The sequence below is a fragment of the Pan troglodytes genome, chromosome 7, assembly GCF_028858775.2.
Source record: "Pan troglodytes isolate AG18354 chromosome 7, NHGRI_mPanTro3-v2.0_pri, whole genome shotgun sequence".
Taxonomy (NCBI): Eukaryota; Metazoa; Chordata; class Mammalia; order Primates; family Hominidae; genus Pan; species Pan troglodytes.
This window is the reverse complement of record NC_072405.2, coordinates 153,336,746-153,361,229: the sequence shown is the minus strand read 5'-3', so window position 1 is coordinate 153,361,229 and position 24,484 is coordinate 153,336,746. Positions and strand designations below refer to the sequence as shown.

The following is a 24,484-nucleotide window of genomic DNA, read 5'->3' as shown; positions in this document are numbered from 1 at the left end:
ACCGGCCTGTTCTCCAGTTGACAGTGCGTTTCCTTTCTGGGTGACAGGGCGAGCACCAGGGAGGGGTCTTCTGAACCCCACACGGGAGTAGGGGGAGAGTGTGGGGAAATGCGAGGGTGGGCAGGTGGCCGTGTGGTCAGGAGGGGGCTGGGGCTGACACCTGTAACACCCCTGTCTCAAATCTAGGGGTGCAGTCAATGTGGCTGTGTGTGTGTTTGGCATGAGTGAGTGTGTGTGGTGCGTGTGTGTGTGTGTGTGTGGAGGCTGAGGCGGGGGCTCTGTGTGTCACGAGATGTCCTGGCCGTGGTATGATGGCATCGTGGGTGGGGCTTCCACAGCTTTGGGGGCGATGGCCCAGCTGTCTCTGGGGACAGGAGGCTCCAGTAGGCTGTGTCCCGGGGGAGTCCCTGCCTCTGCGTCTTACGTGGGGCACAGGCAGGGCGTCTTCCCCTCTAGAATGTTGGCGGTGAGGGCAGGGGGTTCTGTCTCTGCAGCCGGCACCTGGGGCCATCCCTGCCGCGGCAGGGGCTCAGTAAGAACTGTGGGACGAAAGCACGGGTGGGTTTGCCCCCTTCAAGACAGGACCCTCTCATTCAGAAAACAAGCTGCATTAGGAGGAGGGCTGTTTGGAAAAAACTCTCAAACCATTTACCCCACCTCTCACTCAACACAGAAGACACCAACACAGGAGGCTCCCAAGACTGCCGGGGCCAAATGTGGCAGGTGGACGTCTCCCCGCCACCGAGCAAGCCATCAGTTCTGCAGCGGACACCAGCCGAGTGTCCTCCAACACCATTCCGGTACCTGCAGATAGCATCAGATCCCACAGGGTGAGCGCTTAGCTCCAAGACACCTACACACACACACACACACGCACACACACACACGCGCACACACATGAGCTGCGAGGGCCAGCCTCTGGAACTTCTTACCGACTGGCCCAACGTTGAGGTTCCCACTGTTAGAGGAACGCTTGCTCACCAGGCATCTGGTTTAATGAAACATGACCAGAGTGACTCCATCTTGAAGTGAGTAGGAGGCACTCACAAGGCACCTATAAGGTTAATGCTTATGGTCTAAAAATAGCCACGTCTCAAGCTGGACACCAATTATAATTACAGAATATTTGTGGCCATATGGGGCATCTCCCAGCAAGCCCGCAGACTGTCCAGATAACCCAAGAGTGCAGGCCACTTTACTCAGAGATAATTTCAATGAGCAGCCTGAGGTTGGAGGATGAACGGGCACTGATGGCACCCACAGCCCCTATCCTTAGTGAGTGCATCTGCACATTCCAGGTGTAACTGTAGCTCCTTACAGTTTCCTATAAGCAGAGGCACTAACAGAGGACAGGCCCTCCTCCTCCTGCTTTCTGAGCACGCCCCACTCTGGAACGGAGCCATTTCAAATAAACCTGCTTCTCTCACTGTGCTCTGTGGCTCACCCCAAAATACTTCCTGCACAACATCCAAGAACCCGCTCTTGGGGTCTGGATCAGGACCCTCTTTCCCAGCAATACTGCAGACCCTCCCCGTTTTACGTTCAATTGATTTGCAAGAGTGGCTAAGGGAACTCAGGGAAACATATTTGCAGTTAATTATAAATGGATACACAGGAGAGTCACAGGGCGCCCTCTCCGGGAAGGGGTGGGGAGCTTCCATGCCGCCCACGTGGCCCCTCCAGGAAACTTCTGTGTGCTCAGCATTCCTGCCCCCAGGGCATGGGACTGATCCTCTCTGAATGAGCCTCTTTGGGCCCATGATCAGAAAGGAGGGGGAGGACTGGAGACCTGCCTTGGGGCAGGTGAAAGGGGAGCAGGAGATGTCACAGAGATTCCATTTCTACCCACAACTGTAACAAGGGCCATGGAGTCCTGGCCGAATGCCAACTCTGCCCCCACACATCTACCTTCTTCTTACACAGCACTCCCTCCACCTCCTCACACAGCACTCCCTCCCCCTCACACAGCACTCCCTCCCCCTCACACGGCACTCCCTCCCCCTCACACGGGACTCCCTCCCCCTCACACGGCACTCCCTCCCCCTCACACGGGACTCCCTCCCCCTCACACGGGACTCCCTCCCCCTCACACGGCACTCCCTCCCCCTCACACGGGACTCCCTCCCCCTCACACGGGACTCCCTCCCCCTCACACGCCACTCCCTCCCCCTCACACGGAACTCCCTCCCCCTCACACGGGACTCCCTCCCCCTCACACGGGACTCCCTCCCCCTCACACGCCACTCCCTCCCCCTCACACGGAACTCCCTCCCCCTCACACGGGACTCCCTCCCCCTCACACGGCACTCCCTCTCCCTCACACGGGACTCCCTCCCCCTCACACGGGACTCCCTCCCCCTCACACGGCACTCCCTCCCCCTCACACGGCACTCCCTCCCCCTCACACGGGACTCCCTCCGCCTCACACGGGACTCCCTCCCCCTCACACGGCACTCCCTCCCCCTCACACGGCACTCCCTCCCCCTCACACGGGACTCCCTCCCCCTCACACGGGACTCCCTCCCCCTCACACGCCACTCCCTCCCCCTCACACGGGACTCCCTCCCCCTCACACGGCACTCCCTCCCCCTCACACGGGACTCCCTCCCCCTCACACGGCACTCCCTCCCCCTCACACGGGACTCCCTCCCCCTCACACGGGACTCCCTCCCCCTCACACGCCACTCCCTCCCCCTCACGCGGGACTCCCTCCCCCTCACGTGGGACTCCCTCCCCCTCACGCGGGACTCCCTCCCCCTCACACGGGACTCCCTCCCCCTCACCCGCCACTCCCTCCCCCTCACACGGGACTCCCTCCCCCTCACGCGGCACTCCCTCCCCCTCACGCGGCACTCCCTCCCCGTCACGCGGCACTCCCTCCCCCTCACGCGGGACTCCCTCCCCCTCACGCGGGACTCCCTCCCCCTCACGCGGCACTCCCTCCCCCTCACACGGGACTCCCTCCCCCTCACACGGGACTCCCTCCCCCTCACACGGGACTCCCTCCCCCTCACCCGCCACTCCCTCCCCCTCACACGGGACTCCCTCCCCCTCACGCGGCACTCCCTCCCCCTCACGCGGCACTCCCTCCCCTCACACGGGACTCCCTCCCCTCACACGGCACTCCCTCCCCCTCACACGGCACTCCCTCCCCCTCACCCGCCACTCCCTCCCCCTCACAGGCCACTCCCTCCCCCTCACAGGCCACTCCCTCCCCCTCACACGGGACTCCCTCCCGTCACACGGCACTCCCTCCCCCTCACACGGGACTCCCTCCCCCTCACACGGGACTCCCTCCTCCTCACCCGCCACTCCCCCCCCTCACACGGGACTCCCTCCCCCTCACCCGCCACTCCCTCCCCCTCACAGGCCACTCCCTCCCCCTCACACGGGACTCCCTCCCCCTCACACGGCACTCCCTCCCCCTCACACGGGACTCCCTCCCCCTCACACGGGACTCCCTCCCCCTCACACGGGACTCCCTCCCCCTCACACGGCACTCCCTCCCCCTCACACGGGACTCCCTCCCCCTCACACGGGACTCCCTCCCCCTCACACGCCACTCCCTCCCCCTCACACGGCACTCCCTCCCCCTCACACGGGACTCCCTCCCCCTCACACGCCACTCCCTCCCCCTCACACGGCACTCCCTCCCCCTCACACGGGACTCCCTCCCCCTCACACGCCACTCCCTCCCCCTCACACGGGACTCCCTCCCCCTCACACGGGACTCCCTCCCCCTCACACGGCACTCCCTCCCCCTCACACGGGACTCCCTCCCCCTCACACGGGACTCCCTCCCCCTCACACGGGACCCCCTCCCCCTCACACGCGACTCCCTCCCCCTCACACGGGACTCCCTCCCCCTCACACGGCACTCCCTCCCCCTCACACGGGACTCCCTCCCCCTCACACGGGACTCCCTCCCCCTCACACGCCACTCCCTCCCCCTCACACGGCACTCCCTCCCCCTCACACGGGACTCCCTCCCCCTCACACGCCACTCCCTCCCCCTCACACGGCACTCCCTCCCCCTCACACGGGACTCCCTCCCCCTCACACGCCACTCCCTCCCCCTCACACGGGACTCCCTCCCCCTCACACGGGACTCCCTCCCCCTCACACGGCACTCCCTCCCCCTCACACGGGACTCCCTCCCCCTCACACGGGACTCCCTCCCCCTCACACGCCACTCCCTCCCCCTCACACGGCACTCCCTCCCCCTCACACGGGACTCCCTCCCCCTCACACGCCACTCCCTCCCCCTCACACGGCACTCCCTCCCCCTCACACGGGACTCCCTCCCCCTCACACGGGACCCCCTCCCCCTCACACGCGACTCCCTCCCCCTCACACGGGACTCCCTCCCCCTCACACGCCACTCCCTCCCCCTCACACGGCACTCCCTCCCCCTCACACGGGACTCCCTCCCCCTCACACGGGACTCCCTCCCCCTCACACGGCACTCCCTCCCCCTCACACGGCACTCCCTCCCCCTCACACGGGACTCCCTCCCCCTCACACGCCACTCCCTCCCCCTCACACGGGACTCCCTCCCCCTCACACGGGACTCCCTCCCCCTCACACGGCACTCCCTCCCCCTCACACGGCACTCCCTCCCCCTCACACGCCACTCCCTCCCCCTCACACGCGACTCCCTCCCCTCACACGCGACTCCCTCCCCCTCACACGGGACTCCCTCCCCTCACATGGCACTCCCTCCTCCTCACACACCAGAGCAGAGAGATCATGAGACTGGGACGGGCCTGCTCTCATGCGGAGGCTTTTGTTTTTTTAATTTTTAAAATTTTAAACCAGGCAACCGCCGAAGCAGAATAGGTTCAGGGAGACTTCCATGACTAAGAGGCCTTTGGCCCTAGTTGTGGAAGACTTTTGTCCTGGTAGCGTCTCCGATGACGGGAGGAGGCTGCTGGGGCCTGTGGGGAGAAGTCCCATGGGTGAGAGTGAGCAGTGGGCCTCCAGCGAGAGGGCGGAGCCTGGAGCACTCTCCCCTGGCAGGACTGGGTTAGGCACCTGTGGAGCTTGGGGCACGTTTGCTGCAGGCTGCCTCCCAGCTCTGTCTCCGGTCTGGACTCAGGCGTGCCTGCTGTCAGGAGGGACCTGGTTGAAGGCCTGGCCCAGCAGGCGGTGTCTGGAGCCAGAAAGCCAGATGCTGCTTCCCCATGAAGAATGAGCCGGCGGCCTCACTACTGGGGCTGGCAGATGAGGCCACCGATGAGCTCTGCCCTGTTTTCTGGGTTCGAGAGGGAAGGAGCCACAGCTGCCCTGTGTGCTCCTAGGACGGGTCAGCCACCTGAGATCTGCCCGTGGCCACAGGCCTCATCCTGCCCTGACCTTTCTCTGGCCACGATTCAGGGGTCCTGTGGGGGAGCACCCCTGATTCTTGGCCTCCTCGATCCAGCCCCTGCTGCCGCTGCCTGTGTCTCTTGGAAGGCAGGGACTGTGGGGCTGGCCAGGAGGCCTGATGGGGAGTGCAGATGGCAGGACAGGGCAGGCTGGGGCGGGACGGGGCAGGCTGGGCTGGGACCTGCCTGCTGGCTCTGGCGGGAGGTAGGCTGTCTCCCAGCCTTAGCTCAGTGTGGGGAGAGCAGGCTGACTCTCTGGCTGGGCTGCCGTGAGCTCGCTGCCTGACCTCCCTGTGTCCAGGCTTCACATTCCAACGTGCAGCTGCCAGTACTCTGCTCTCAGGCTTGGTTCCCGCCTCTCCCAGGGCACAGTCCAAAGTGCTCCCGGGGATTTCAGCATCTGCTCCCACCACTGGGGCCTTAGGCTCTTCCTCTAACTTCCACTGCCACCTTGACCCTGGCTCAACCCTGAAACCGAAGTTGGCTCCAGGCCTCCCTGAGTTGCTGCTTGTCCTCTCCTCTTGGGACATCTTCCCCAACCTCAGGGGAGGCCCCTCCCACAGAGTGACTGAGACAGGTCTCAACCGGTTCAGAGGTTCACTTTGCCAAGGTTGAAGCCATGCCTGGGAAAAAGAGGCAGAAGCCACAGTAGGATGTGCAGCCCACTCCTTTTCCAAAGAGGGTTTTGGGGCTTCAATATTTAAAGAAAGAAGTGGCCGCAGGGGAAGGAGGAAAGGAAAAAAGGGAAGGTCATATTCTTGTGAGGCTGTGATCAGTGTCCACTGCTCTCCGGGTTGCAGGTGAAAGTGGGGGCCAGAGGAACAGTTGATTTGTGTGTGTGTGTGTGTGTGTGTTTTTTTTTTTGAGATGGAGTCCCACTCTGTTATCTAGGCTGGAGTGCAGTGGCACAATCTCAACTCACCGCAACCTCTGCCTCCCGGGTTCAAGCGATTCTCCTGCCTCAGCCTCCTGAGTAGCTGGGATTACAGGCATGCACTACCACCACGCCTGGCTAATTTCTGTATTTTTGTAGAGATGGGGGTTTTGCCATGTTGGCCAGGCTGGTCTCGAATTCCTGACCTCAGGTGATCCACCCGCCTCGGCCTCCCAAAGTGCTGGGATTACAGGCGTGAGCCACGAGCCACCGTGCCTGGCTGATTTGTTGTTCATTTACATTTTCAGGTGAGGGAGGCCACCTGGGGAGACACGTGGCCTTCTATCTTGTAGCTGTCCGTTTAAGAACAAAAGGAAAGGCAGGGTTTTTTTTTGTTTTTGTTTTTGTTTTTTGCATGACTCAGTTTCCAAGCTTAACTTTTTCCTTTGGCATAGTGAGTCTGGGGACCCAAGATCTTATTTTCCTTTCTGTCACCCCCGCTTGGTTTTGGACTCCATGACAGCTGGACCCGGCTTCTGCGTGGTGAGTGCCTCTGAGTGGAAACACTTGTGGTGGTGTCGTGTGTGTGTTTGAACACGTGGGGGGGATCTCTGAAGGAGTTGCTGATGGAAGTCCAGCAAGCCTCACTCAGAGAAGCCTCCTTATTTGTGTGGTCCCATTTGGTGAGCCCTGAAGGAATTGTTAGTGGAAGCTCAACAGGCCTGACTGGGGGTGTCCGTCCGCTCGTCCATCTGGCCCAAAGACCACCCATTGAATTCCCAGTGAGAGGTCATCCCTCCCCACCTTGAGTGCATCAAAGACACCAGGGACCACAGGGGGCAAGTCTGAGCCTTGTGCGGTCAATGTTGGCTGCTGAGCGAGGTGACCTGTGTCTGTTTCCTTGTATTTTGCGACAGCTGGGATGGAAAATGTTAATTTTACCGGTTCCCCATGCAGCTCACTGGGCAGCATCTTGCAAAATCGAGAGGTTTTTTCCCCCTGTGATTCCATGAAGTGGAAAAAGGTGATTTTCCTTTGTGATGTGGCTTCGCCCCCATAGCTGTGGTTGGTGCTGTGAGCAGGGTCACCAGGGCAGCCCAGGAAAAGGGGATCCAAAAAACCTGGCATGCCAGCAGCAGGGTAAGAATGTCTTACTGGGCTGGGCGCAGTGGCTCATGCCTGTAATCCCAGCACTTTGGGAAGCCAAGGCGGGCGGATCACCTGAGGTCAGGAGTTCAAGACCAGCCTGGCCAACATGGTGAAACCCCGTCCCTACTAAAAATACAAAAAAAAAAAAAAAAAAAAAAAAAAAAAATTAGCCAGGTGTGGTGGTGGGCGGCTGTAATCCCAGCTACTTGGGGGATTGAGGCAGGAGAATCACTGGAACCCGGGAGACGGAGGTTGCAGTGAGCTGAGATCGCACCATTGCATTCCAGCCTGGGCAACAAGAGTGAAACTCCACCTCAAAATAATAATAATAATAATAATAATGCCTTACCAGCCAGGCTTCTGGGCCCTCTCTCTCTGTGCATACTGGTTGAGTGAATGGTAAAAACCACTGTTTATTAATGAGAAGAAGGATTTGTGAGGCTAGTCTGAGGCTGTAGCAAATCTGGAGTACCTTGTGCTATGAATTTGTTTTTCTCTGTTGTTCTGTCATAAAGAGGGGGCACCACAGGATAAACATGAGCTCAGGACCCCTGGAAGCCCACGGCTCAACCTGGTCCGACAGGCTGGTCAGTGACAAACTTTGCTGCGGGTTCCTGGAGCAAAAACTGGAGGAAGTTTCCCTCTTGTCTTGGTTTATGTCCTTGAAAGCGTGACTTTGTGACCATGTGCAGGAATTCTCTCCTGCTCTCCACCATCCGGAGGGCAGGAATTTTCAAGTTCACGTCAGGCGGCTGGTCCAAGGACCAGGAGTCAGAAATGAGTTGCCTTGCTCTTCCCCTGAGTGTGTTGAGCCCTCTCAAGAGTTTTGTCTTAAAAGGTCTCGTCCCTACAGGGCTTTTACTGTCTATCGCTTTCTTCTTCTTCTTTTTTTTTTTTGAGACAGAGTCTCACTCTGTCGCCCAGGCTGGAGTGCAGTGGCGCAATCTCGGCTCACTGCAAGCTCCGCCTCCCGGGTTCATGCCATTCTCCTGCCTCAGCCTCCCGAGTAGCTGGGACTACAGGTGCCCACCACCACATCCAGCTAATTTTGTTTTTGTATTTTTAGTAGAGACAGGGTTTCACCGCGTTAGCCAGGATGGTCTCGATCTCCTGACCTCGTGATCTACCCGCCTCGGCCTCCCAAAGTGCTGGGATTACAGGTGTGACCCACCGCGCCCGGCCGCCTATCACTTTCTTAAGCCCATTTCTGAGAGTGGATTCTTGGGGATCACGGAGATGCCTGCTTTACTCCCTTTCTGGAAATACCTTTTGCTAAGATGGTAAAAACCTGGAAGATTGCCATCTGGACTTTAGCGGGCTTTTTAGATTGAGTTGCTGTTGGAACTGACTCCTGGGAAAGACACCAGCAGCCACCTTGTGCTAGAGATCAGCTAGCTAAGGCTCTGGTGGTTCTTCGCAATCGTGGCCTGGGTTCAGTTCCTGGCTTTGGGAGTGAGTCCTTCGTGGTCTAATACTTGCTGGACTTTTGCCGCTTATTGATTATTTTCCCCTCTATGGACAGCTTCTGATTTTCTGTCTTGAACTACCTTTGGGGAGATTTTAGACCTTGTACAAATCACTTATTATCTCTTTGGAGACACTTTGAATATCTGTGGTTAAGTCATCCTTTTCGTTAAGGCTCACTGATTTACCTTTAGTAAAACAATTCAAAAGCCAGAAATATTGGCCCGTTGTCCTGGCTGAAATCTGGTAATAAAAGATTTATTATTATTATTATTTTTATTTTTGAGATGGAGTTTCACTCCTGTTGCCCAGCCTGGAGTGCAATGGTGTGATCTTGCCTCACTGCAACCTCCGCCTCCTGGGTTCAAGCAATTCTCCTGCCTCAGCCTCCCGAGTAGCTGGGATTACAGGTGCCCGCCACTATGCCTGGCTAATTTTATATTTTTAGTAGAGATGGGGTTTCACCATGTTGGCTAGGTTGGTCTCGAACTACTGACCTCAGGTGATCCACCCACCTCGGCCTCCCAAAGTGCTAGGATTACAGGCGTGAGCCTCCATGCCCAGCCAGATTTTAAAAGGATTTTTCTTTTGAGAGCTCTATAGTTAGAAATCGACTTTATTAAAACCGATATTTGGGCTATATTTGTGCAGATATTGTTTTAAAGCCCCTGCTCTCCCTCTAAACACTTTTAGTCAACGGAATTCTGTGTTGATTCTTCATTTCTGTCTGTCTGTGTATTTAATGTGTCGCTTATGGTCTTTCTATAAAACAGCTCTAATTGCCGGGCGCGGTGGCTCATGCCTGTAATCCCAGCACTTTGGGAGGCTGAGGTGGGTGGATCACCTGAGGTCGGGAGTTCAAGACCAGCCTGACTAACATGGAGAAACCCTGTCTCTACTAAAAATACAAAATTAGCCGGGTGTGGTGGTGCATGCCTGTAATCCTAGCTACTCAGGAGACTGAGGCAGGGGAATTGCTTGAACCCGGTAGGCTGAGGTTGCGGTGAGCCAAGATCGTGCCATTGCACTCCAGCCTGGGCAATAAGAGTGAAACTCCATCTCAAAAAAAAAAAAAAAAAAAAAAAAAAAGAGCTCTAATTAACTGAATTAAAGAAAAATAGGCTAAAAGTTGGAAGACAGCCGACAACGTAGCCAGGTGAAACAGCTGCCACCGAGGGGCAGAGACAACTGGCATGTTTCCAACAGATCTTCAGAGGGAAGGCACCGGGAGTGGACTGCTGGACACCCGGAGTGGACTGCAGGAGGACACAGAAGCTAGGCTGAAGCGGGAGGAAGCTGGGAACCCTGCACGGGGCCACTGCGCACTGGGACTCGTTACTGGTCCCCAAGACTCAGGGAGAATGGGTGAGTTGAACTGGCAAGGAGGAGCCCACTGTCACTACGGGCCTCTGGAATCCCGGCAGGAGGAGATTAACCACCATGGACACTCGAGGTGGCAGAGAGAGCTGCCTAGAGAAGGTGTGGGGGCAGCAGCCAGCTGAGGCAGAGCCCGGAGGGTTTGGTGCAGGAGAGTCTGTAGTGGAGGGCCATCCCCCAGGCTCAAATTCCTCCCATAGGAGATTTTAGCCCTAGGGGAGCTGTTGTATGTGATCTTTGCAGGGCGGTCTTGCCCATCAGATGGGGCCAGTCTGACCCGAGCATGCCTTGGTCTGCTGGCCTCTCCCAGGGCCCCGGCCTGGCCACGCCTGCTTGCAGGCCAGCTCTGGGTGCCCTGGGGGCCTGCAGCATAGCTTCTGCACTGGTGGACCATGCCTGATTGGTGGAGAGCTCCAGCAGGGCAGCCCCCATATCCCTGTGCCAGCCTGCCCACTGCCTCCCACACTGCAGCTTCTCCAGGGCCCACTGTCACCCCCCATCTTGCTTTTGCCAGTGCATATCTGTGCAGGTGGGTTTTGCTTTCCTTGCCCGCCAGTGTACCTGTGTGTTTGCACCGTGCCCTGCCATTGCTGTGGCAGGAGTACCGTTTGCCCCACGCCCCCTGCTGACTGCCATTGCAGTTGGAGCCTTGGCAGACACAGAGCCAGCCAGCCCCACCTCCCTTGCACCCCACTCTTGCACCAACACTGTTGCGGGAGTGAAACTAGGCACGGAACAGGGACCACCCTGCCTGTGGGGCACAAAGAATGCCACAGGCCTGGGCCTGCCGGTGCTCCACCTCCATCCCAACACCACCACCAGCATGGCTGTTGCCAGCAGGGGGCCCTGCCCCCCAGGTGCTTTCTTCTGCCACTGTGGTGAACACCTGCATGGAGGCAGGCACCCAAGCACTTGCTAGCACCCTGCCACAGCCGATGAACGTGCACCCTGTGCTGCTGCCACCACGGCTGCTGGCATGTGCAAGCAAGAATGGATCCTGCTGCCACTGCACTGCAAAATGCATTGGCTGGCACCACCTATCAGAGTGTAGTGACCGGTAGTGAGGAGCACCTTGATCCCTCAGTGCAGTTGATTCCTAACCTCCAGGAGCCAGAGAACAAAGTTGGTGCCTGATACAAGTCCCCCAGTTAGAGCACACAGTCCGGGAGTCAGGAACTGAGCCTTGGCCCCCTAAAATCATCCAGAAACAAAGCCAGTCAGCTGAATCCAACTTATACTACAATCAAATCCTCAAGGTCATCAAATAGGATAAAAGAAAAAAAAATTATCCAAAGGTTAGCAACTTCAAAGAGCATAGGAACATCAGCCCAAAAAGATAAGAAAGAACCAGTTCAAGAACCCAGACAACACAAGCCAGAGTGCCTTCTTTCCTCCAAATGACTGCCCCACCTCTCCAGCAAGGGTTCTGAACCAGGCTGAGATGGCTGAAATGACAGAAATAGAATTCAGAATATGGATAGGAACCAAGATCATTGAGGTGTAGGGGTACGTGGAAACCCAATCCAAGGATGATAGGAGTCACAATAAAATGATGCAGGAGCTGACAGACAAAATTGCCAGTATAGAAAAGAACATAACTGACCTGATAGAACCGAAAACCACACTATAAGAATTTCATAATGCAATCATAAGTGTTAATAGCAGAATATACCAAGTGGAGGAAAGAATCTCAGTGCTTGAAGACTAGCTTTCTGAAATAAGACAGTCAGACAAGAATGGAGACAAAAGAACTTTGAAAAGGAATGAACAAAACCTCCAGGAAATATGGGATTCTGTAATCCAAATCTGTGACTCATTGGTGTCCCTGAAAGAGATGGGGAGAGTGTAAGCAACTTGGAAGACAGATTTCAGGATATCATCCATGAAAACTTCCCCAGCCTAGCTAGAGAGGCTGCCATCCAAATCCAGGAAACTCAGAGTAAGATACTCCATGAGAAGATCATCCCCAAGACACATAATCATGAAATTCTTCAAGGTTGAAATGAAAGAAAAAAAGTTAAAGGCAGCCAGAGAGAAAGGCCAGGTCACCTACAAAGGAACACCTGTCAGACTAAGAGCAGACCTCTCAGTAGAAACCCTACAAGCCAGAAGAGATTGGGGGCCAATATTCAACATTCCTAAAGAAATTCCAACCCAGAATTTCATATCTGGCCAAACTAAGCTTCGTAAGTGAAGGAGAAATAAGATCCTTTTCAGACAAGTAAATGCTGAGGGAATTTGTCACCACCAGACCTGCCTCACAAGAACTCCTGAAGGCAGCACTAAATATGGAAAAGAAAGACTGTTAACAGCCACTACAAAAACATACCAAAGTACACAGACCAGTTACACTATAAAGCAACCACACAAACAAATCTGCATAATAATCAGTTACCATGATGACAGGAGCAAATCCACATATATCAATACTAACCTTGCATGTAAATGGGCTAAATGCCCCAATTAAAAGGCACAGAGTTGCATGCTGGATAAAGAACCAATACCCATCGGTAAGTTGTCTTCAAGAGATCCATTTCACATGCAGTGACATCCATAGGCTCAAATAAAAGGATGGAGAAAAATCTACCAAGCAAATGGAAAACAACAAATCAGGGGTTGCAATCCTAACTTCAGACAAAACAGACATTAAGCCGACAAAGATCAAAAAAGACAAAGATGGGCATTACATAATGGTAAAGGGTTCAATTCAACAAGAAGACCTAACTATCCTAAATATATATGCACCCAACATAGGAGCACCCACATTTATAAAGCAAGTTCTTAAAGACCTTCAAAGAGACTTAGACTCGCACACAATAATAGTGGGAGACTTTAACACCCCACTGACAGTATTAGACAGATCATTAAGGCAGAAAATTCACAAAAAAATTCAGGAGCTGAACTCAGCACTGGAACAAATGGACCTGATAGACACCTACAGAACTCTCCACCCCGAAACAACAGAATATGCATTCTTCTCATTGCCACATGACACGTACTCTAAGATAGATCACATGATTGAACAAAAAACACTCCTCAGCAAATACAAAAGAACTGAAATCATAACAACCAATTCCTCAGACCACAGCACAACCAAATTAGAAATCAAGACTAAGAAATTCACTCAAAACCATGCAATTACATGGAAATTGAATAACCTGCTCCTGATTGACTTTTGTGTAGATGATGAAATTAAGTCAGAAATCAAGACGTTCTTTCAAACTAATAAGAACAAAGATACAGCATACCAGAATCTCTGGGACACAGCTAAGTCAGTGTTAAGGGGAAATTTATAGCGCTAAAGGCCCACATCAAAAAGTTAGAAAGATCTCAATTTAACAACCGAACATCACAACTAAAAGAACTGGAGAACCAAGAGAAAACCAGCCCCAAAGCTAGCAGAAGACAAGAAGTAGCCAAAATCAGAGCAGAACCGAAGGAGACTGAGACATGAAAACCATTCAAAAGATCAACAAATCCAGAAGTTGGTTTTTTGAAAAAGTTAATACAATAGATAGACCACTAGCTATACTAATACAGAAGAAAAGCAAAGATCCAAATAAACACGATCAGAGATGACAAAGGAGATATTACCAGTGGCCCCACAGAAATATAAATAACCACCAGAGAATATTATGAACACCTCTATGCACATAAACTAGAAAATCCAGAAAAAACGGGTAAATTCCTGGACATATACACCCTCTCAAGACTGAGCCAGGGCCAGGCATGGTAGCACAAGCCTGTAATCCCAGCACTTTAGGAGGCCAAGGTGGGTGGATCACTTGAGATCACGAGTTTGAGACCAGCCTGGCCAACATAGTGAAACCCCATCTCCACTAAAATATAAAAATTAGCTGGGCATGGTGGTGCATGCCTGTAATCCCAGCTACTCAGGAGGCTGAGGCAGGAGAATTGCTTGAACCTGGGAGGCAGAGGTTGCAGTGAGCCAAGATTGCACCACTGCACTCCTGCCTGGGAGACAGAGCAAGACTCTGTCTCAAAAACAAACAAACAAAAAACAAAAAACTGAGCCAGGAAGAAATTGAATCCCTGAACAGACCAATAATGAGCTCTGAAATTGAATCAGTAATGAATAGCTTACCAATCAAAAAAAGCCCAGGTCCAGATGGAGTCTCAGCTGAAGTATATCAGATGTAAAAGGAGAACTGGACTGGTACCGTTGTTGCTGAAATGATTCCAAAAAAATTGAGGAGGAGAGACTCCCCTCTAACTCATTCTGTGAAGCCAGCATCATTCTGATACCAAAACCTGGCAGAGATACAGCAACAACAACAAAAACTTCAGGCCAATATCCTCGATGAACATCGACACAAAAACCCTCAACAAAATACTGGCAAATGGAATCCAGCAGCACATCATCAAGCTTATCCACTATGATCAAGTAGGCTTTATCCCTGGCATGCAAGGTTGGTTCAACATACACAAATCAACACATGTGATTCATCACATAAACAGAACCAAAGACAAAAACCATACGATTATCTCAATAGAGTCAGAGAAAGCTTTTTATAAAATTCAATACCCCTTAATGTTAAAAACTCTCAATAAACTAGATATTGAAGGAACATACCTCAAAATAATAAGAGGCATCTCTGACAAACCCACAGCCAACATCATACTGAATGGCCAAAAGCTGGAAGCATTCCCCTGGAAAACCAGCATGAGATAGGAATTCTCTCTCTCACCATTCCGGTTCAACGTAGTATTGGAAGTCCCAGCCAGAGCAATCGGGCAAGAGAAATAAATAAAAGGCATCTTGTCCAGGCATGGTGGCTCACTCCTATAATCCCAGCACTTTGAGAGGCTGAGGCAGGTGGATTGCTTTGGGCTCAGGAGTTTGAGATCAGCCTGGGTAACACAGTGAGACCTTGTCTCTACAAAAAAAAAAAAAAAAAAGCAAAAAATTAGCTGGGCATGGTGGCTTGCATCTGTAGTCCCAGCTCCTCAGGAGGCTGAACCAGGAGGATCACTTGAGCCCAGGAAGTGGAGGTTGCAGTGAGCTGAGATTGCATCACTACACTCCAGCCCGGGTGACAGAGTGTCTCAAAAAAAAAAAAAAAAATTAAAAAGGCATCCAAATAGGAAGAGAGGAAGCCAAACTATCCCTGTTGGCAGACAAATGATCCTATATCTAGAAAACCCCATAGTCTTGGCCCAAAACTCCTTAAGCTGATAAACAACTTCAGCAAAGTCTCAGGATACAAAGTAAGTTTGCAAAAATCACTAGCATTCCTATACACCAACAAGAGTCAAGCTGAGAGGTAAATCAGGAATGCAATCCCATTCACAATTGCCACAGAGGAATAAAATACCTAGGACTTCAGCTAATCAGCGAGGTGAAAGATCTCTACAAGGAGAATTACAAAACACTGCTCAAAGAAATCAGAGATGACACAAATGGAACAATATTCCATGCTCATGGATAGGAGGAATCAATATTGTTAAAATGGCCATATCACCCGAAGCAATTTATAGATTCAGTGCTATTCCTATTAAACTACCAATAACATTTTTCACAGAACTAGAAAAAACTACTTTAAAATTCATATGGAACTGAAAATTAGCCTGAATAGCCAAGGCAATCCTAAGCAAAAGAACAAAGCTGGAGGAATCATCCTACCCAGCTTCAAACTATACTACAGGGCTACAGTAACCAAAACAGCATGGTATTGGTATAAAAACAGACATATTATGGTCTATATAGACCAAAGGAACAGAATAGAGAGCCCAGAAATAAGGCCACACACCTGCAACCATCTGATCTTCAACAAAGTCACTAATAACAAGCAATGGGGAAAGAACTACCTATTTCATCAATGGCTCTGGGATAACTTGCTAGCCATATGAAGAAGGATGAAATTGGTCCCCTATGTTTTACCACATACAAAAATTAACTCAAGATGGATTGAAGACTTAAATGTAAAACCCCAAACTATAAAAACCCTGGAAGACAACCTAGGCAATACCATCCTGGACACAGGAAATGACAAAGATTTCATGATGAAGACACCAAAAGCAATAGCAACAAAAGCAAAAATTGACAAATGGGACCTAATTAAACTGAAGAGCTTCCGCATAGCAAAAGAAACTATCAGCAGAGTAAACAGACAACTTATAGAATGGGAGAAAGTTTTTGCAAACTATGCATTTAACAGAGGTCTAATATCCAGCAGCTATAAGGAACTTAAATGACTTTACAAGAAAAAAACAACCTCATGAAAAAGTAGGCAAAGGACATGAACAGACACTTTTCAAAATAAGGCATACATGCGGCCAAGAAGCATATTAAAATAAGCTCAACATCACTGATTGTTAGAGCAATGCAAATCAAAACCACAATTAAATGCCATCTCACACTAGTCAGAATGGCCATTATTAAGAAGTCAAAAAATGGCCAGGTGCGGTGGCTCACACCTGTAATCCTAGCACTTTGGGAGGCCAAGGTGGGTGGATCATGAGGTCAGAAGTTCAAGACCAGCCTGGCCAGCATGGAGAAACCCTGTTTCTACTAAAAATACACAAATTAGTTGGGCATGGTGGTGTGTGCCTGTAGTCCCAGCTACTCAGGAGACTGAGGCAAGAGAATTATTTTAACCCAGGAGGCGGAGTTTGCAGTGAGCTGAGATCATGCCACTGCATTCCAGCCTGGGCCACAAGAGTGAAACTCTCTCAAACAAACAAACAAAAAAAGTCAAAAAATATCAGATGCTGACAAGACAAGGTAGTAGAGAAAAAGGAATGCTTATACACTGTTGGTGGGAATGTAAATTAGTTCAACCACTGTAGAAAACAGTTTGGCAATTCCTGAAAGACTTAAAAACAGAAATAGTATTTGACCCAGCCATCCCATTACCAAGTATATACCTAAAGGAATGTAAAGTATTCTGTCATAAAAATACATAAATGTGTATGTTCACTGCAGCACTATTCACAATAGCAAAGACACGGAATCAACCCTAATGCCCATCAATGGTAGACTGGATAAAGAAAATACGGTACATATACACCGTGGAATATTATTATGCAGCCATAAAAAGGAATGAGATAATATCCTTTGCAGGAACATGGATGGAGCTAGAGGCCATCATCCTTAGCAAACTTAGGCAGGAACAGGCACCAAATACCGCATGTTCTCGCTTATAAGTGGGAGCTAAGTGATGAGAACACATGGACACATAGAGGGGAACAGCACACACTGGGGCCTATTGGAGGTTGGAGGGTAGGAGGAGGGAGGGGATCAGGAAAAATAAGTAATGGGTGAAGGGGTGGCCTGCCCCTCCACACCTGTGGGTATTTTTTGCCAGGTGGGATGAGAGACTGAGAAAAGAAGACACAGAGACAAAGTGTAGAGAAACAATAGTGGGCCCAGGAGACCGGCACTCAGCATACCAAGGAACTGCTCTGGCACTGGTCTCTGAGTTCTCTTAGTTTTTATTGATTGTTATTTTCATTATCTCAGCAAGAGGAATGCAGTAGGAGAGCAGGGTGATAATAGGGAGAAGGTCAGCAAAAAACATGTGAGCCAAAGAATCAAGGGAAGGTACTATGACTGGACATGCACGTAAGCCAGATTTATGTTTCTCTCCACCCAAACATCTCAGTGGAGTAAAGAAGAACAAGGCAGCATTGCTGCCAACATGTCTCACCTCCCGCCACAGGGCGGTTTTTCTCCTAGCTCAGAATTGAACAAATGTACAATCGGGTTTTATACCGAGACATTCAGTTCCCAGGGGCAGGCAGGAGACAGTGGCCTTCCTCTATCTCAACTGCAAGAGGCTTTCCTCTTTTACTAACCCTCCTCAGCACAGACCCTTTACGGGTGTTGGGCTGGGGGACAGTCAGGTCTTTCTCATCCCACGAGGCCACTTTTCAGACTATCACATGGGGAGAAACCTTGGACAATACCCCGCTTTCAAGGGCAGAGGTCCCTGCGGCTTTCCGCAGTGCCTGGTGCCCCTGGTTTATTGAGACTAGAGAATGGCGATGACTTTTACCAAGTATACTGCTTGTAAACATTTTGTTAATAAGGCACGTCCTGCACAGCCCTAAATCCCTTAAACCTTGATTCCATACAACACATGTTTTTGTGAGCTCAAAGTTGGGGCAAAGTGGCTGGGGCAAAGTTACAAATTAACAGCATCTCAGCAAAACAATTGTTCAAGGTACAGGTCAGAATGGAATTTCTTATGTCTTACCTTTCTACATAGACACAGTAACGTCTGATCTCTCTTTTCCCTACAAGTGGGTGCTGGGGCTTAGTACCCGGGTGATGAGATGATCTGTACAATGAACCCCCATGACACAAGTTTACCTAGATAATAAACCTACACATGTACCCCTGAACTTAAAATAAAAGTTAAGTGATAAAAGAAAAGCAAGTGCTTAAATCAAACACTGTCAGGAAAATAGAAACTTTAATGCCTTTTAGGTCATGTGACTGATAATCTTTGAAAAATAAAGACAGTTAAAAGATGATTGCTGGGAAGCTTACACATTTGGTCTAAATTAGGAATGCTTAGTACCGTTTGCTAGATGCTTTAAGGCCATAAGCTGCTTCTATGACTTTTAATAAGTGTTTGACTTCTCTGTTTTATAGCCATTAGATTCTAGGGAAGGCCTGGGGACACATGGAGTTAGCTAGGTCCCCTGGTGAGGCTGGGAAGAGTCACACATTATCTGCAGCAATCTCCTTGCCTGGGCTTTCCAATCTTATACATGGTGAAAACTGCTTCCTTACCAGGTTTTTCAGCAAAAATAAAAGTTGCTAAGAGTTAACAGTGTAACACATACTTGAGACTACTGGAGAAACAGATTTACACGCAAGGTGTAGAAGGGAAGTAGAATGTGTTCTTTGTAAAAGGTTATAAGAAGGCTTGGAAATATATGTTTTTTTTTTTTTTTTTTGTAAAACAGAATGTAATTTTGTCTGCTGCGGAGATTTTTAAGGGTTGCCCTAACCTAACAGAGAAATGGGACGAAACTGAAGGTTTAAGCAAGTCGTGAAGGGTTTGTGAAGGATTGATCTTGTTCAGGATGTTCTGTGGATGTGAGCAAGTTGGCTAGGATTTAAAGGGGATGATTTAGTTTTCCGTAGGTTGAACATTGAAATAAAAGCACACTGATGCAGGGTCAGAATCCGGGCCCGTGTGTTTGAATAACAGGGCTTTCTTAGCGAGCTGATCTGCTGTTTAACAGAAAATTATAAAACACTTATGGAAATTTTGTCTTATGTTCAAAGTAAGATTGGATAGACTTGTTTGTAAGGTTTTATTAAGAATCAGATTTGGCCTGGCGTGGTGGCTTATGCCTGTAATCCCAGCAATTTGGGAGGCCGAGGTGGGTGGATCACCTGAGGTCAGGAGTTCTAGACCAGCCTGGCCAACATGGTGAAACCCCATCTCTACTAAAAATACAAAAATTAGCCGGGTGTGGTGGTGGACGCCTGTAATCCCAGCTACTTGGGGGGCTCAGGCAGGAGAATTGCTTGAATCCGGGAGGCAGAGTTTGCAGTGAGCCAAGATCGCACCATTGCATTCCCGCCTGGGGGACAAGAGTGAGACTTTGTCTCAAAAAAAAAAAAAAAAAAAATCAGATTTAACATTAATAGTACATTAATGGAAAGGTGAAATTTGGGTTTCCTTTTTGAACAAGATTTTGATGTAATATTAAAAGAGAATGAAAGATTTTTGTTTGCCTTTTGAATAACAGCAGGAAAAAAGGGAGGGAAAGAGGGGACATTCAGTTGGCCTCATGCCATCTTTTTTGGGTCCTGTTTGGAAAGTGGAGTCTCCCCTCTGTCAATGAGTAAAGATTTTCCCCTTTACTTATAGTGACCTGGACTTTCATGTTGTAATATCAAATGTTTGATTAAACCTTTGATATCTGACAAACTTTCCAAAGTCAAATTCTAAAGTTAGCCTTTTTTTTTTTTTTTTTTTTTTTGGAGACAGAGTCTCACTCTGTCGCCCAGGCTGGAGTGCAGTGGCATGATCTCGGCTCACTGCAAGCTCCGCCTCCCGGGTTCACGCCATTCTCCTGCCTCAGCCTCCCAAGTAGCTGGGACTACAGGCACCCGCCACCACGCCCAGCTAATTTTTTGTATTTTTAGTAGAGACAGCGTTTCACTGTGTTAGCCAGGATGGTCTCGATCTCCTGACCTTGTGATCTGCCTGCCTCGGCCTCCCAAAGTGCTGGGATTATAGGCATGAGCCACTGTGCCTGGCCTAAAGTTAGCCTTTTTAAAAATCTGGTAAAAGTCCAAAAGAGGCATATTTGGTTTATTTGGTAAAATCATACAGGAAGCATTGTCAAGTATGAAACAGTATTTGGCTTTATTTGTGCTGTATTTGTATGAATATGTTATTAGTATATGTTCCAAAATTGTGTAAGATTCCTGTAATTCTGATATATCTCAGTATGTGTTATCAGTAATAATTAGGATTGTTATGTGAAATTATTGTGTACCACAGAGATGACCAGACGTTAACTGTGGCCGTTCTGAGATTTCCTCATCCACAATTGTTTTACTTTATTTTCAAGGTGGTTTTATAATCAGCTATAGGACTCTGACAGGTGCTCTTGAAGGCAAGTTTCTGAGAACTTTGGCAGTTGTGGCATTAGAATAGAGAAGAAACTTCCAGGACTCCCACAGACAGCTAATGTGTTCCTGAATATTGAGCAGAACAGAAGTCAATTATGTAGACTGAACTAAAGGAAGACGGGAGTAATCTTTTCGTTGCTTTTTTGTTTGAAATGTTGCTAATTCTTTTGTTTTTCAGAGTCTAGAAAACCTTTTTTTTCTTTTGAGCTGTTTATAGCTTTTTTTTTTTTTGGCTTGTGAAGGGTTTTTGTTTGTTTAATACATCTGAAAAGAATGCATATACAAAGAATTGAGATATGAGAAGGCATTGGTTCAACATTAATGAATCTACAAGAATTAGGATTGGGAAGGCGGAAAAGATTACCTCAACATTTAAAAAAATTGGAAACTGCAACCAAAATAAGCTGGTAAAATCCCTATTAACACTTATGAAAAGTCTTCATAAGACTCCTTCCAGTAGGGCGCGGTGGCTCACGCCTGTAATCCTAGCACTTTGGGAGGCCGAGGCAGGTGGATCATGAGGTGAGGAGATCGACACCATCCTGGCTAACACAGTGAAACCCCGTCTCTACTAAAAATACAAAAAAATTAGCCAGGCATGGTGGTGGGTGCCTGTAGTCCCAGCTACTTGGGAGGCTGAGGCAGGAGAATGGCATGAACCTGGGAGGTGGAGGTGGCAATGAGCCGAGATCGTGCCACTGCACTCCAGCCTGGGTGACAGAGCCAGACTCCAGCTCAAAAAAAAAAAAAAAAAAAAAGACTCTTTCCATGATTTTTATTAAACTAGAGAGCCTCACCTGGCTGCTCTAGGGTTCCTCATATGCAAAACAGAAATAAGGGGACTCCCCTGACTGGTCCCCATGTTGTTATGTGTTCTCCCCACCCCCACCCGACCCCCAGCTTCTTAATGAAGAAGGCCTCTATCCTCCTAATGAGAGGATGTGAATCATTCCACAGATGTCTATCTTCTAGCACCACCCCTGGTATTTCCTCTACATACCAGGTCTTCAGCTGCATTCTAGGAACACCATATACTACTGAGCTGCAAATCGATGCTAAGCATGTAAGACAATGACTGACAGGGAAAAAAATTTTTAATTACAAACTCAATTCATTTGGTGCATTTCAAAGGTGCAATACTTTTCTTCATTTATTAGTGAAAGAAGTTAGAAATTAACTTCCCCCCAAAATCAGCAAATGGCAAACAAATGTCTTTGAAAGTCACAGTCACATGTAGTGTGTCCGAGAAAAGAGGAGGGGCAAGACAGGCTCCACCCACTTTCATGAGTTTCATCAAATACTGGATCTACTCAAAGGTGGAGAGAAAAGGCAACTTTCAAAAAGGAGTCTGTTATTAAATGAGGCATTTACTATACTCCTTCCTGAGAGCCCCAGGTGGGGAACATGTTTTCTAAACCATATCTAGGAAGTGGAATGTGGAATCAATCCGTCCTCCTCCCCTTAAGGGCTATCCACTGGTTAATGAATTAAAAAAAAAAAGGACTAAAAAATAAACCCCACACACACTCCTCCCAAAAAAAGAGGAGACACACACACACACACACACACTAAGATCTCCCAGATTACTCTCCAGAGTGGAACCAGGGAGCAGCTTCAACAATTCCAATTAGTCTGTTACAGAGTCATCCACAAGCATGCCTTGCTTTTAAACAAAAAAAAATTTTGAAACAACAAAACAAAAACTTGTACTAATCACTTTTCTGACAATACGCAATTACTCAAAATTAACTAATACTGGGAGGGGGAAGGGGGGGCCATACCTATGGGCCTTGTCTCACATGAGTGCATGTGGGTAGGTGCAGGACATTTGTCATTACTGCAAAAATGAATTTTAATTTTTAATCTTTGGTTTGAGTTAAACATTGCTTTTAGTATGATGCTGACACCAGCTGTGCAGAAAGGGCTCTGGAGAGATGTTCCTAGCAGCACACACCTGTGGCTCTTCTTCAGTTCTGGAGGCTCCAGGGCAGCCAATATTGCTTCATCAAATACATTCCTTAGGCCTTTCTGTGTGAGTGCAGAACACACCACATACCTGACAGCCTTCAGGTCACGGATCAGCTTTTCAGCAGTCTCTGGAGTGGTGGGCTTCTGTTTGTTCTTGGCAAGTTTCTCAATAGTAGAGGGGTCATCTCTGAGATGAATTTGGGTCCCAACAAGCAAGAAATGAGTCTTTGGACAGTGGTGAGTTATCTCAGACACCCACTTTCCTTTCACATTTTCAAATGAAGATGGAGAGACCACTGAAAAACAGACTGGAAATACATCTGTTTGTAGATAACTCAGCGGTCAGAATCTGTCGTCATCGTCTTGCCCTGCAGTATCAAAAAGTCCAAGAGTATATGGTTCTCCACCAATCATAACTGTGACTGCATAGTTGTCAAAAACAGTTGGTACATATTTTGATGGAAATTTGTTTGTTGTGTAGGATATCAGGAGACATGTTTTACCAACAGCACCATTGCCCACAACAACACGCTTAATTGTTTGCATTGCTGAAATAATTTTGTATCCACTTTAAATATTTCAAATCTGATGTTGACCTCAGCTTCTTCACTGGGGCATTGGCAGCACTCTACAGCTTTTCACAACTGGGTAAAGTACACTCCTGTGAGTAAACTCTGAAGTACATTTCTGTCTACCTGATTTCTGTCGAAATTTGAAAACTATTTGCAAGTATACTTAATTTACGGCAGTATAGTTATTTGCATAAGTTCAATAAGAATGTATTTTCTTTTGTAACAGGACATAATTGGAGACACTGGTTATTTTACCAAAGCTTTGACTGGAAGGATGTACTTTCAGATACAAACAGACTGCTTTAAGGAGTCAAAGCTGACTTATGAAGTTGGCCTCATCCCTTGTCTACACAGTCACTGTACAGAGTTCCTTGCCTGTAGTATGTAAAGAATGTCACTTTCTGACAGGCTCAGGAGCCCCAAATTATCTTGGGACCTTGAGGAGAGGACATTGCCCAATTTATATAGGTATTTTCAGGCACCAATAAATCATGGCTGGGCTCAAGGCTTTAAAAAAAGTCAAATCTGGGATTCCTTATAGAATAAAGTTCCAGTAAAGCCAATTTTAAGACAGGCCTATATGGCAAATAATTATTCGTGCTGACATTATGCAAACACTCAGGCCAAGTATAAGATGAAAAATTATTTTAAATAAATTTGTCCTACTATGATTTGTCTTCAGTAAAAACAGGTACTGGGCTGGGCATGGTGGCTCACAGCTGTAATCCCAGCACACTGGGAGGCCAAGGCGGGCAGATTGCTTGAGGTCAGGAGTTCGAGACCAGCCTGGCCAACATGGTGGTGAAACACCATCTCTACCAAAAAATACAAAAATTAGCCAGGTGTTGTGGCATGTGTCTGTAATCCTAGCTACCCAGGAGGCTGAGGCATGAGAATTGCTTGCACCCGGGAGGTGGAGCTTGCCTGAGTCCTGGTAAGGCACAGACAGAAAGGGTTGTCAGCCATTTTTTTCTGAGGTTATAAGATCTGCAACTTCCCCAGTTATTCCTGCAGATAACACCACTATTGTAGATTGGCTTTTTGAGAAATATTTTCCAGTGTTTGTGCATGACTGTGGCTCCACCTGGAC

General features: G+C 49.2%; 1 long non-coding RNA gene and 1 pseudogene across 1 annotated transcript in view; one reads left to right on the top strand and one right to left on the bottom strand.

The window, feature by feature from the left end:
• The window catches only part of LOC134810929 (uncharacterized), a 39,703-nt gene that overhangs the window by 556 nt on the left and 14,663 nt on the right, over nt 1-24,484 (top strand). The gene's annotated exons all lie outside the window — the stretch shown is intronic.
• Nucleotides 421-23,440, bottom strand: LOC101057061 (cell division control protein 42 homolog; annotated as a pseudogene).